Below are 12,293 nucleotides of genomic sequence, written 5' to 3' on the forward strand. Positions count from 1 at the left end.
TTTCTCATAACTGGACAACATTGTACACACAACACCGCCCTGGCTGGCTGTACCTTATGTGTGCCTCACCCTCACTCCCCTGAGCCTTGCCCGATGCAAAGTGTCTGAGGCAAGTGCCTGAAGCCACTGTCCAATCAGATTACAGGGGCACTAGGGTAATTCCCTTCCATTTCTGGTGCTTTGCAGCTGTTAGAGTTTCTCTTTGCTCAAATGGGAGTAATTTCTGATATTTATGTTTCCCTCGTCTTCATTGCTTGATTTTGCTCGGGAGAAAGTGTCACTACTAGTCATTGCAATGTAACTCATAATTACACTAAAATTATGAAAATGTCACACATAGCAATCTGAAACCTTGGCAGTTATGAGTCGAGTCTGGGGCAGTGGCAGTGCTGGGCGATAGGCTGCAGCAGAACCAACCCCTATGGTAGAGACCCTGCCACCACTGTGGAGTACTGGAGTCTGAGGAAGGTAAGAGCTAAACGGTTGTCACGAAGGGAGGAAAGGATCTTTGGTGAGTAGCAGGGCAGTGGGCACAAGTACTATAAAAAGAAGTGGGGGGGGGCTAACCAAGGTTTCAGATTGCTATGTGTGACATGTTCATAATTTCAGTGTGGTTATGAGTGACATTTGACACTTTCTTGCGAGCAAAAATCAAGCAATAAAGATGAGGAAATATAAATATCAGAAATTAGACCCATTTGATCAACGAGAAACTCTCAGAAGATCTAAAACTGCTGCAGACGCCTGCTGCAGCTGACTATAATTAAAAGGACAGCTATGGACGTCTTGAAAGCAGGTCACATGGCTCCACTAAGAATTAACACCAAAAAGAGCAAGGACCTGCGGTTAGGCTGTAGAACCACTGGAGCGAAGCTGTGTCTCTGACAATACAAGACAACAGAGTGGTAGAGAACACAGATCTTTACTGGACCCCACCAATGTAGAAGGGGTATTGCTGCGTGCACATGAGGCATTCAGAGTTGTAGTGGCATGAGCATCACCAGAGCCTGCCCTGATGTCCTGGCATAAATATCTCTAGTGTCGCACAGCGAGTGACAAGTTACACACCAAGTGTAAATACACCAGACAACACTTCAAACAAAGATTGACATTTTGTTTTCTGCACGTGGAAAGAAGCAGCTTGGTCTTTAGTCGGGTATTTAGTCCGCCCTGCATTGCTGTTTAAAGCCTACAGTACAGCAAGTGTCGAAAGACCCCTAAATCCAACACCCCACCTTCAGATCCAGATTCACGCAGGTAAGTGCAAAAGTAGTCTGTCTCGAGTGACAGTCACGACGCACGCTGATGAGAGTACCTGTCTGTGAACATGTGGCACTGCGGCTATTTGGAGAGAGCTCAAATAATAAACCAGGAGGGAAGTATCACTAAACTCCATGCTGCTCTCTGTCCAACATGGGACCCGGGCCAAGACTATAACAGGGTGTGAGAGGCCCTAACACAGATCTCAATTGCCTCATGCCTATACCATAAATTCATTAGAGTCAGCTGACTTAAGGACTCCTGCCACCACAGTGAGCATGTGCGTGATAGCATGATTGCTGGGCAAGCCTCGGGAGAGCCTGTGAGACACACATAGCGGTCACAGTCAGGCAGGCTGACAAATATGTTTAAAAGTATTTTAAAAAATCACACCAGTATAATTAAGCGAGTGGCCCCAGGGTGCTGTGCGCAGCCCTTTACAACTGCGAGTTCAGATTGTTAACACTTACTTGCACTAGTTAATAGACCAATGTAAAACTAGCATTCCAATGATACATGCGTGAAGCAGTTGTGCCCGAAATTTGACAGTGAGGTGAGATTCAAAATTCGAGTCTGAGACTTAAGCTCACGCAATCACAGGGCTGCGGATGCCATGGGCGGCAACCTGAGGGATAGCCCCGGGCGCCACAAGCTCTAGCTACGCCTCTGACCTGGGTGAGTGATTAGACTAGAGCAAAGGAAATGAGCCTTGGTGACGTTGAATGTGTTAGCGTTACACACTGCTATCTGAAATACCACGCAGTGCTGAATAGTAAGCATGGGAGTGCAGGAAAATCAGCTGCCTGTGTGCTAAGAGTGTGCTTCTGGAGAATGTGTATTGTCAGGTGCAAGAGAGATCTGCATGGACGCTTGCACAACTGCATGAAGACTGCAGAGATGTATGTAAGAGTACATGTGTGGTAAGGGTTAATTGGAGTTTTGAACATGTAGGAACTACCTCACCCATTGCAGGAGGGAAGGAAAATCTACCATGTTGATTTGAAATGTGTTAGCATTTGCCTCTCATTTGTGAGATATTGATTTGTGCTGAATGCTAACCATCACAGTTCAAGAAAACAAGCTGCCCCTTTCCTGCGAGTGCAAGTCTTACAGAACAAGAGCAACAAGAATTAAATCTCTGACAACAATTCCTGTGTGCACACAGACTCATGATGTGATTCTAGGCACAAAACAGTATTCCTGAGTGATACCAGTACACCTTAACTTATGGTGTAGACATACTTCATAATATCTTACAAGTTCAAGGCAGTTAAATATCTTCCAAAACATAAAATGTAAAACACAACTTTAAAAGAAGAAACACATTTCTATTATTTATATCAAAATGCACCACATACATCCCCTCTCAAATTCATAACTCACCTTAAAAGTAGTTAGTTGGGAAAGAAATGTGGCACTCACACAGCAGATTATCAGAGCCAGAATCTCTGAGCTGTACACCTCTCACCAGAACCAGTAAATGGCAAACGTTCCCTCTCTTTTTTCACACATATACATGTTAACTTCAAATCACATTGCTTCCCACATTTTTTCAAATGGAAACACACATTTCTATTGGTTGCAAATTTCAACCCTTTCCAAATGATTCCTACCCCCAGCATGACTTATGCCTGCTACCATAGCAACAGATCATGAAACACTGGTGTGAGCAGAGAGGTCAGAAGTTCAGCACACAATGTTTCTAATCCAAAGAGCAAGAGTGCTTGACTTTTCAAACCTAACAGCAAATCCAAAGTAATGTTCTGCGGGAACACATTTTTCTGAACCAATATAAAACATGCTTTTACAAATGTAAACATACAGCCTAGTTTTTAGTGTAGAATGATGTGAAACAGCCAATGAGTTATTTTTATTTAAAAAAAGTATGTAAGCCTCCATTTTACAACTATCTTTCTTTTCATATTGGCATTCTACTGAAAGACACCTTCTGAGTGCATCCAGATCTCCTTGAAAGATGTTCACAGTGTGGATTGTAGGCCATAGCTATGTCTTCTGGAGTGAAAAGTATGCAGAAAAAAGAGGTATTGTGAAAGACCTTGCTTTGCCAAATGTAGACATTAAATGGATTGGTCAGAGAGGGTTAAAGTGGCACCAATTAATGCCTTTGGTGAAATCCTTTCTACATCTCCCACAGCCTAACCTTATAATTGTGCACTGTGGTGGAAATTACCTAGGCACTTTAACTGGGGTAGGTCTGAAAATGCTTGTTAAGGACACCTTTGTGCAATTGATGTCACTTTTGCCACAAACTACCTTTGTATATTCTAATATATGCCAAAGGCAAAAGTGGAACTGGTCCAACCAATATTGTCCGCAGATTGAGAAAGCAAGAAAGCACGTCAATAAGTCTGTTTCTGCTTTCCTCAGAGACTATGGTATGTGTTCTATATACCACAACAACTTGTGTTACAACATGCAAGGCATTTATGGAGGAGACGGTGTACATTTCACAGATGAACTGAACAGAGTCTTCCTCTTGAACTTTAGACTGTGCATCGGTACTTACTTGTAGGTACCAAAAAACACTCAATGAACACAACAGCTCTTTTTAGAGCCAACCAACATCTAAACTCTTAGACTTGATTTTTAATTCTATTTTTTTAACGAATTTTTTGCCGCCGTGCGCGCACCGTGCGCGCACCCCGCGAATTTTTGAAAAAAAATAAAATCTTTTTTTCACCCTTCGGGATCCTTCAGAGACCCCCTGACAAAGGCTAGAGGGTCAGGAACTCTCTACCCTGCCCCCTTTTCACGTTCTCCAACTTTATTTTAAACGGAAACACACATTTCTATTGGGTGCAAATTTCAACCCTTTCCAAATGATTCCTACCCCAAACATGACTTCTGCCTGCTGGCATAGCAACAGATCATGGAACACAGGTGTGAGCAGAGAGGTCAGAAGTTCAGCACACAATGTTTCTAATCCAAAGAGAAAGATTGCTTGACTTTTCAAACCTAACAGCAAATCCAAAGTAATGTTCTGTGGGAACACATTTTTCTGAACCAATACAAAACATGCTTTTAAAAATGTAAACATGCAGCCTAGTTTTTACTGTTGAATGGTCTGAAACAGCCAATGAGTTCTTTTTTATTAAAAAAAGTATGTAAGCCTCCATTTTACAACTATCTTTCTTTTCATATTGCCATTCTACTGAAAGACACCTTCTCAGTGCATCCAGGTCTCCTCCTCACTCCCTGAAGTAGACTGCTGTTCTGCCATTTTCAAGTAAAATTGATAGCTGTTCAGCTCCTTGTCCCAGGAAATAAGAAGAAATAGTGAGGGGAGTGGGTGTGGTGTTTGAAGATTCTGGAACTCAAACTACTATGAACCAATGCTTCTGAGTGCATCCAGATCTCCTCCTCACGCCCTGAAGTAGACTGCTGTTCTGCCATCTTCAAGTAAAATTGATACCTGGTCAGCTCCTTTTCCCAGGAAATAAGAAGAAATAGTGAGGGGAGTGGCAAGGCATTTATAGAGGAGACGGTGTACATTTCACAGATGAAGGGAACAGAGTCTTCCTCTTGAACTAAAGACTCTGCATCGGTACTTACTTATAGGTACCAAAAAACACTCAATGAACACAACGGCTCTTTTTAGAGCCAACCAACATCTAAACACTTAAACTTGAATTTTAATTCTATTTTTTTAATGAATTTTTGGCCACCGTGCGCGCACGGTGCGCGCACCCCGCGATTTTTTGAAAACAAATTAATGTTTTATTCACCCTTCGGGGTCCTTCAGGGACCCCCTGACAAAGGCTAGGGGGTCAGCAACTCTCTACCCTGCCCCTTTTCACGTTCTCCACCTTTGTTTTTCACTGCCACACACAAAATGGCGTCCGACACTTCCTGATTTCGACCAATTCGAATGTTGACTGACATCTAACCACCAATCAGAATTACGCTCGCGCACGGCACGGTGCGCGCATATAGATATTTATGTACATTTAACTGCAATTTTCTCAGAAACTACTGAACAGATTGACACCATATATGCAAAAAGCACATCCCTGACCTGCAGACTACCTCTTTGCCAAATTTCAAGTAATTCTGTTCAGCCGTTCGGGCTGTACCTTCGACTAAAGGTCCTATGGGAAAATGCATGGGGAAAACGTGTTTTGGGACCCCCCTTTTTTCTCAGCCCCCGCTTGACGAATCACCCCGAGACTTTCAGGGTAGGAGCTGAGCAGAGCGCCCCATTAGTTTTGAAAATTTCACGAAGATTCGTCAACCGGCGCCAAAGTTATTCAAAATAGAATTTTCAGATTTCGTATGGGAACTCGGTCCTAACTATAACTATCTACTGGCCACCGCCAGTAGATAATATATATATATATATATATATATATATATATATATATATATATATATATATTATATATATAGGTATAGATATAGATATATATATATATATATTCCAATAGAAAAAGCACCCATTGTTGGAGACCCACTCACAGCGTGTGTATAACCTTTATTTTGCCAGGCAGCATTTCACAGCAATCCCGCGGCCACAGCATTCAAATTAGACACTCATCCACTGCCTATCCCAACATGCCATACCTGTGATCAAGGGCGACAGGACGCCCGAAACGCATAGAGGAATCAAATGGCTGAACTTTGCTGTGGCCACGGGATTGCTGTGAAATGCTGTCTGGCGAAATAAAGGTTATACACACACTGCGAGTGGTTCTCCAACAATGGGTGCTTTTTCGATTGGAATATAATGTGGCCTTCCCAGGTCACAGAGGCTCCCCCTGTGGATGTGCGGGTCCGACGCCAATACTATACCGACGCTAATGGAACAACATGTGTTTTTTGCCAGGGAAAGAGAAGCAGGACAGTGAACGCGGAGGACATGGAATCCCACTGGGATATTTGAATTCATTGAAGGAGATGCAGCAGTGGTACCTACCAGAGGTTGTAAGACTTTAAGACTCCAAGTACCATCAAGCATTGAGCTAACACGCCCAGGAGGTGGGACATAAGAAACATTCAAATTAGACACTCATCCGCTGCCTATCCTGACGTGCCATACCTGTGATCATGGGTTACAGGACGCCCAAAACGCGTAGAGGAATCAAATGGCTGAACTTTGCTGTGGCCGCGGGATTGCTGTGAAATGCTGCCTGGTGAAATAAAGGTTATACACATGCTGCAAGTGGGTCTCCAACAATGGGTGCTTTTTTGATTGGAATTTATATATATATATATATATATATATATATATATATATATATATATATATATATATATTCACTTAAAAAACCATAGGTTTCACACAAGTTATAGTTAGCTGTACATTTCACTCGTAAAAAAACAATGAAATTCCACGTTATAGTTAGATCAGGTAACTATAACTTGCGCCCCCGCAATGCACTGCTGATGACGTCACATATTACATCACTTATGACATGGTCAGTGACATCACTCATGACATCAATGATGACATCTGAAATGACACATTGTGCATTGCGGTCGCGCAAGTTATAGTTACCTGATCTAACTATAACGTGGAATTTCATTGGTTTTTTACGAGTGAAATGTACAGCTAACTATAACTTGTGTGAAACCTATGGTTTTTTAAGTGAATTTGCAAGGTTTTTTAAATGCTAATTCCTAACTATAACGTGTGTGAAACCTATGGTTTTTTCAGTGAATTTGTACGGTTTTTAAATGCTAAGTTATGTATTTATTTTTAATTTTTGCGCGCACGGTGCGCAAAGCGCACCGTGCGCGCGCTGTGGGCACTCAGTGCGCTTCGCGCACCAAGCGCCCACGTTGCGCATTTCGTACCGTGCACGCCTCGCCATTTTTTACAAAATATCAATTGTTTTTTTCTCCCTTGGGGGTCCTTAGATTTATATATTAAATGTGATTGTTAATTCTTTCTTATTTTTTTATTTTTTTTTACCGTACGCGTACGGTAAGCTTACCGTACGCGCACTCCGCAATTTTTTTAAAAAAATTATTACATTTATTTTTCATACTTTTTGGTCGTTCGTGAACCCCCTGACGAACGCTAGGGGGTCTGCACCTCTCTTCGTTGCCCCCTTTTCATGTTATCAACCTTTGTTTTTCAGTGCGAGAGACAGAAAATGGCGGCCGATACTTTCTGATTTCGACCGATTCGAATGTTTACAGTCATGTAACCACCAATCAGAATTGAGCTCGCGCACGGCACCGTACGCGTACGGTAAGCTTACCGTAAGCGCACGGAGCGCGCTTACAGATATATATATTGATTTAAATGCTATTTTCTCAGGACCTACTGAACAGATTTACACCAGACCTGCAAAAGGCACATCCCTGACCTGAGGACTACCTCTCTGCCCAATTTCAAGTAATTCTGTTCAGCCGTTCGGGCTGTAGCTCGGACTAAAGGTCCTATGGGAAAATGCATGGGGAAAACGTGTTTTGGGACCCCCCTTTTTTCTCAGCCCCCGCTTGACGAATCCCCCCGAGACTTTCAGGGTAGGAGCGGAGCGTAGCGCCCCATTAGTTTTGAAAAATTCGCGAGGATTCGTCAACCGGCGCCAAAGTTATTCCAAATAGAATGTTGCGGATTTCCTATGGAAACACGGTCCTAACTATAACTATCTACTGGCGACCGCCAGTAGATAATATATATATATCACGTTTTTCCGTTGCTAGCAGAATTTTCTTCAAATGACGGACACAGACCCAACGTTGGTGCTTATGATGAAATGTTAATGGTTCTCACCAGTCGCCATGACGCGTTTCGGCTTCCTTGAGCCTTGATCACATGACAGTGGTAAGTTCAAACTACGCAATATTTAAAGTGCCAGTGCTACAACATATACCCACTCACGTGTGCCTCGTATTCCTAAATAGGAAAGACAGACTAAAAGCATTGCAAATCTTACTTTCATTTCGGATTGATTCTCAATATGTCATAATACATGAAAGTATATTCAATTTCAGGCAGTGAATATTGCACAATTCTGAATGAATACATATACCCATGGACCAGTGGAAAAAATCTTCAATGTCGAGATTATAAAATCACAATTGCATTGTTAGCATTTTGGGTCCTTTTATTGTCATGAGAAATGCTTTTACTTAGATGGTGTTACCTAGCTTGAAAATCAAAGCTTTAAGCTATCATTCACGGGTTAAATCCCTATTAGTATGTCTATTTTTCCTATATTATATCTTTGAAAACGGCAACAATGTGAGTTGATACCAAAGTGAAAAAAAGAACCAGAAAGTGCTAGTGTTGTGCAAAAATAATAAATATATAGACTAAACTAAATGTATGTGTAAGTCGGTACAACTATTTTTTTCTCTCTTTTCTCTCTGATGAGATCTATTTCAAAACTCAGAGTTGATATTCTGGTTGGAATCCATCGCATATTATTTACAACCAATCATTTATTATGACAGGTATCCAAGATAAATAAATAAATATGTGAATTGATGATAATCCTAAAATAGAATTAAAATGTACATAAGATTTTTCACATAAGATTTGGCTGTTATCATTCATCCGCTACTATAAAAAGAGAAGGCCCTAGAATTCTTTTGGCCTGCTATAAGATCTTAAAAAATGCCAGATCATAAGAGGTTTCATAAAAAAGGTTATTACAGTCTATATAAATACAATGATTTTAATAATAAATATATATAATGGTTTTGATAATAAATACATAAATAAATAAATAAGTAAATATATTAATTTATAATTCAATTTGTAACAACCTAAAAGGTTAAAAAAGAATATTATTTTCCTATAAATAGAAAAATAGAGAATAAGATAAAAGTTAAATCTTATAAAATTCTAGTTTAAAAAGAGAATTTTTATCTCCTCTCTCTTATGATTGCCCCTAATTTATTTATGCGGTCCATTACATATTATGATTATTAAAAACAACATGTTAAAATATATATTTGTATTCGGTTTTTTCTATTATCAAAAACCCATACTCTTATTATTTTAATTCTGACTAAAATATGATAGCGCAAGGGCGGAAAATAAAAGATAACAGATTATTCTTGACTCATAGACACATGTTTGTACATAAATTACATGGTGACCTATACATATCATGTGGTTATGTAAGGCATGTATGTAAATGTTCCGTGGCATTGAGTCCCCCCGGATGTTTTGAGTCTAATTGTAGAATATAGCGTGCCTCTAATTTTCTCAATTTATTTTCACGGTCACCGCCTCTTCTACTTGGGGGAACTGCGTCTATCACATAGTACTTCAGGTTGGAGTTGTTAGAGTCATGATATTCCCTGAAGTGACGTGCCACCGGATATGTATTATCCTGGTTAGTGATAGCTCTCAGATGTTGCAACACTTGTTTATGTACTGGCAATCTTGTGCTGCCTATGTATTGCAGGCCACAAGGGCACAGCAGGACATAGACAGCAAATATAGTTTTGCATGTAAAGAGTTTCGAAATCTTACATGGTTTGTTACCAAAAGGAGTATGGTATGTACTTTTGTTGATTCCATGGGAGCATGCTTTACAAGTTTTGCATTTGTAAACTCCTTTGTTAGTTTTAATCCAGCTGCTGTTATCTATAACCTCAGCACTGGTTTTGACCAAAATGTCCCTCATTGAGGGCGCCTTGCTGTATATGATGGACACCCTCTGCGGTAGCAGGAGTCCAATCACCGGGTCACTACGTACTAGAGGCCAGCTCTGCTGAATAATTTTGTCAAGTGACCTATGATGCTTACTGAATTTCATAATTAGTCGAAAGTCTTCCATTTCTACATTGGTTTGGCTCGTCATACTTTTTATTCCTGACATTTTATTTTGTAATGCCACCTCTCAACTGCTTTGCATTGATTTGGTAATGGCTTTGTCTATGACACTGTTTGAGTAACCCCTCTGTTGAAATCGTCTTTTGCTGTCAATTTGTGCCGCCCTTAAATCTTTGCTGTTGCTACAAATGCGTCGCAGACGCAGCATTTCCCCATAGGGGATACTATTGATTAAGTGTTTTGGATGGGCGCTACTTGCATGCAAAGTAGAATTTCCAGCTGTCTTCTTTCTGAAAAGACGGGTTTCAATGGTATTGATAACAATGTAAATCTGAGTATCTAAAAATTCTATACTCGTCTCACTGATGGTTGCAGTGAAGTGCAAATTAACATTATTAACATTGATTAGCTCCACAAATTCCTTAGCTTCATCAACCGTGCCCTGCCAAATCACAAAGAGGTCATCAATATAACGTAACCACATTTTGACTTTGTTTTGCATATAATAACCGTGTTTTTCCATGAGGACCAGTTCTTCCCACATACCCATATGAAGACAGGCTACACCTCTGGTTTGCTGATATAATTGGCTGCTGAACATAAATATATTGTTGAATAGACAGAATTTAATCATCTCTATCAACATGTCGCTGTGTTCCTTGTGTTCTACTGGTCTCTTCATAAGATAATGTTCAACAGCTGCCAGACCGTCCATATGTTCAATGCTGGTATATAATGCGGTTACATCTAAAGCAATTAGGAGAAAATCCTCTCGCCAAATGAATTTGGAAATCTTTCTTAAAAAGTCACTTGTGTCTTTGACATAAGATGGCAAATCCTGAACAAAACTTTGCAAATAAAAATCAATGTATTTGGTTGCATGTTCCACTAGTCCATCCCTTGCACTAATAATAGGTCTCCTTGGTGGGTTCATGGGATTTTTATGAACCTTAGGGATGAAATACATTGTTGGAATAGTTGGGTTATCATTTTTCATATACTTATATTCATCTTTGCTGATCAGGTTTGCTCGTTTCCATCCAGCCAATTTTTTGTAAAACTCCTGGTATGTAGCCTTAAGGTTACCCACATTGGAACGAACATAACAGGAACGATCGTTCAGTTGGTGGAAGGCTTCTTTGTTGTAGTCAGTTAAGGACCAAATAACAATGTTTCCACCTTTATCGCTGTTACGAATTACAATATTTTTGTCCTTTTGTAACTTTGTAATCACATTTCTGTATTGTTGATTGCTTTTGTTCCAACCTTTGGTTTTTAATTGTACCGTCATGTGGCGATCTTTCATTTGTGCTGTTACTGCCTCATGATAGATATCAATAGCATCCCGAATGGCTATAGGATTGAAAGTAGATTTTGGTTTAAAAGGACTTGATAATGTACGTGTCACGTTTTTCAGATGTCCTGGAGGTATGGAAATTGGATTAGTTGAATTGGATTCGGTTGTATTTTCATCATAGAGTTCTTGCATTACTCGTAACGCTGATTCATCGGATTGTGAGGGTAATAAAGCCCCATTGGATGCTGTATCTGAAATTCTGTGTGTGGCGGCTTTATTTACTATAAAATGTTTTTTCAATTTCAATTTCCGTATCCCTTTGTAGAGATCTAGTCTTGCCGAAGCATAGTCAAAATCCGTTTGAGGAGCGTACGATAATCCCAATTTTAAGATATTCTCTTCCTGTGTGGTTAAATTAATCTTGGCCAGATTGATGATAGTATTGCGATTGTCATCTAATTTGGGGGTTTGGTCTTCCAATATACTCTTCCTCTTCTCCTGGAGGGATTTTGATCTCTTTGTGCTGGCCTTGCGTCTCTCCCGCCTTTTGTGATTTGCACTTCTGAATTTTTGGGCGGTCTTGGCTGTATTGTTTGGCGTCGTTCTGCACATAAAAAATTAAATTCCTCTCCCGGTGAGGGTATAGGTTTCTGGCCACCCACCGCTGCGTTGCGCATTTCCGATTCAGGCTCACTACTTATAGAGCTGATGTCAGACTGTGTTATTGAGGTTGTGGTTGATATTTTTGTAGTGGATCCACTGCCCTGAAATTTTGTTTTTCTGATGGCATCATATCGTTTGGCAAACGTGAATATTTGTCCTAGATCATAGTCATTTTTATCTCTTTGAAATTTGAATGTTTTTCGTGCTTTAATCTTATCTTCTTTCTTTAACCGGGCTATATATATATTTTATATATATTTATATATATATTGACTTCAAGCATTCACAAACTTCCAGCGCGTCGCGAGAATGAAC

This window comes from Triturus cristatus, chromosome 3_2, assembly GCF_964204655.1.
Source record: "Triturus cristatus chromosome 3_2, aTriCri1.1, whole genome shotgun sequence".
NCBI lineage: Eukaryota > Metazoa > Chordata > Amphibia > Caudata > Salamandridae > Triturus > Triturus cristatus.